General features: G+C 45.0%; 1 protein-coding gene across 3 annotated transcripts in view; it reads left to right on the top strand.

The window, feature by feature from the left end:
- Window positions 1–2,442, top strand: part of KCNE2 (potassium voltage-gated channel subfamily E regulatory subunit 2) — a 189,575-nt gene that overhangs the window by 144,789 nt on the left and 42,344 nt on the right. The gene's annotated exons all lie outside the window — the stretch shown is intronic.

The raw sequence follows: 2,442 nt of genomic DNA, 5'->3' as shown, positions 1-2,442 counted from the left end.
GCCCTCTGCAGAAAGATGAGGCGGAGCCAGAAAGCCATTCGGGCCTCTGGTATTTCCAAGTATTGCAGGAGTGGCTTTCTGGGAAGGCTGGAGTGGGGGGCAGAAACCTGCACCTCTGAGAGCGTTAAAGTGAGCTGGGGGAGCAGCTGGAAGAGCCCACCTCTAGCTTCTCTTGATTCTTAGTGAAAAGCAGGACCTACACATAGACACACACTAGCGTACACAGATGTAGACAGATGGAGAGGAACACATTGATGCACACATGCTCAGCAGACACTTGCATACATATGTGTGTGCACATTCAGAGCTCATGTCTGTTATAGATACACACAGACAGATGATCAAGGCAGCTTGCCATTCTGGAATATAAGCGGTAGCCACTGATAAACACACTGTCTCGATAGCCCGAGGAGTTAATTGTTCTAACACATGTTTCCTGGGAATGCAACAGCCTTCCAGAACAATCAGCACTCCCTCCTCCATCACTCAGCAGCATGTGGTGAAGCTCTGTCTGCATCTGAAACTCCTAGGACAGTTTCTGGCAAATGCACACGTGTGTTCTGCTCAGTCTGCCTGCGGGCGGCTTTCCCACCCACGAGTCAGCAATGCCTAAGGCAGGTTGTAATTTAGCGCTGTCAGCGGATGACTCTTAATTCCCTCAAATGACACTGGAGGTCTTGGGGGCAAGAAAGTGCTGCCTGTGGCTGCCTGAGAGGGTCAATGACTGACAGGAGTTGGGGAGGAACCTAATCGTGCTGGGCTGGCCTTGGTGTCCCTCCCGCCCTACAGCTTTGGACCTCTGACTGGGAGCCTGAGTCTCAGGGTTGCATAAGTGGCCTGGAGCAATCAGCGGTAGGATGGCCTTTCCAGTAGTTTGGGACACTTCTGCCTCCAGGCTACTCATGGGAGAGGATCTTCTAAGTAGAAACAGACCCATTTGCACATTGGCAGATGGAATTTGACTGAATGTGGAAAAATGCTCAACAGAGAGCTCAAACCAAACATGAAATTAACCCAAACAACACCTTTTAAGTTTAACAAGGACTTAAAAACTATTTTGAAAAACTTCTGGTACTAACAGACAATTTTTTAAAAATTATTTTAAAAACTGTTGATTTAAAAAGCAGAGAGGCTTTGATACTTTCATTCTTATAAAAATCTCTGCTTTTGAACATAATAGAATTATTGTTCTTTAAACTTATTTTACTGAACTGTTTTGTCACTGCAGTAGACAGAACAGCGGTCACCCAAAGATGTCCTAATCTCTGGGGCCTGTGACTATGTCACCTTACAGGGCAAAGAGGACTGTACAGATGTGATTAAGTAAGGTAGGATTTTGAGATGAGGACATTACCCTGGATTATCCAGGTGGCCCATTGTAATTACAAGGGTCCTTGTAAGAAGGAAGCAAGAGGGTCAGAGTCTGTTCTGAGCACAGAAGCAAAGATTGGAGGGCTGAGCTTTGCCAGGGGAGGAAGAGGCTGCAAACCAAGGTGGCCTTTAGAAGCTGGGAAAGGCAAGGAAACAAGTTCTCTTCTGTAGCTCCGAGAAGAAGCATAGCCTAGCCAACACTTCAATTTTAGAATCTCTAACCCCTAGAACTGTAAGATGATAAATTTGTTTTCAGCCACTAAGTTTGCGTTAATTTGTTTCAGCAGCAACAAGAAACTAATACAACTCACTGTGACTGGTCAGATCCAGCCTGCTAGCTTGAAAAAGGACTGACTTATTGACAAATAAATTAACTGCTCCCTATGGACCTCCATACATTTTCCTTGGCTGCCTTCCATTGTTTCAGTGAGCTTAGAGTATGGATTGTTTACATATTTTTCACTACGCTAAGTGAAAAATCCATGTCGAAAGGTTTAAATCTAACTGTATCTAATTATAGGCATCGTCATCCATTTTTGTTGGGGATTATCTCACTGTGTTAGTTTTCCAGGACCGCCAAGACAAAGTACCACAGATGTGGAAGCTTGAACAACAGAGAGTTACTGTCTCTCAGTTCCGGAGGCTGGAAGTCCAAGATCAAGGTGCTGGCAGGGCTAGTTTCTCCTGAGGCCTCCTCTCTCCTTGGCTTGCACGTGGCCACTTTCTTACTGTGTCCTCACCTGGTCTTTTTTCTGTGCACACACACCCCTGGTGTGTCTTTGTGTCTAAATTTCTTCTTTATATAAGGACACCAGCCATATTAAATTAGGGCCCACCCTACAAGTACTGAAAAGATAATTTTAACTTAATTACCTTTTTAAAGGCCCAATCTCCAGTTACATTCTGAGGTACTGGGGGTTAGGGCTTCAACATATAAATTTCAGGGGACACATTTCAGCCCGTAACACCTGTACTAAGTACATGTGAGAGAGGGTCTGTGGTAGCCAAGCAGACCGAACTGTGCTTACTGCTTAAAAATCATGCTAGAAATCATGCTAGATGACCTCCTGT

Source organism: Pteropus vampyrus, unplaced genomic scaffold (assembly GCF_000151845.1).
Source record: "Pteropus vampyrus isolate Shadow unplaced genomic scaffold, Pvam_2.0 Scaffold114, whole genome shotgun sequence".
In the NCBI taxonomy this organism is placed as follows: domain Eukaryota; kingdom Metazoa; phylum Chordata; class Mammalia; order Chiroptera; family Pteropodidae; genus Pteropus; species Pteropus vampyrus.
This window is presented reverse-complemented; position numbering and strand designations above follow the sequence as displayed.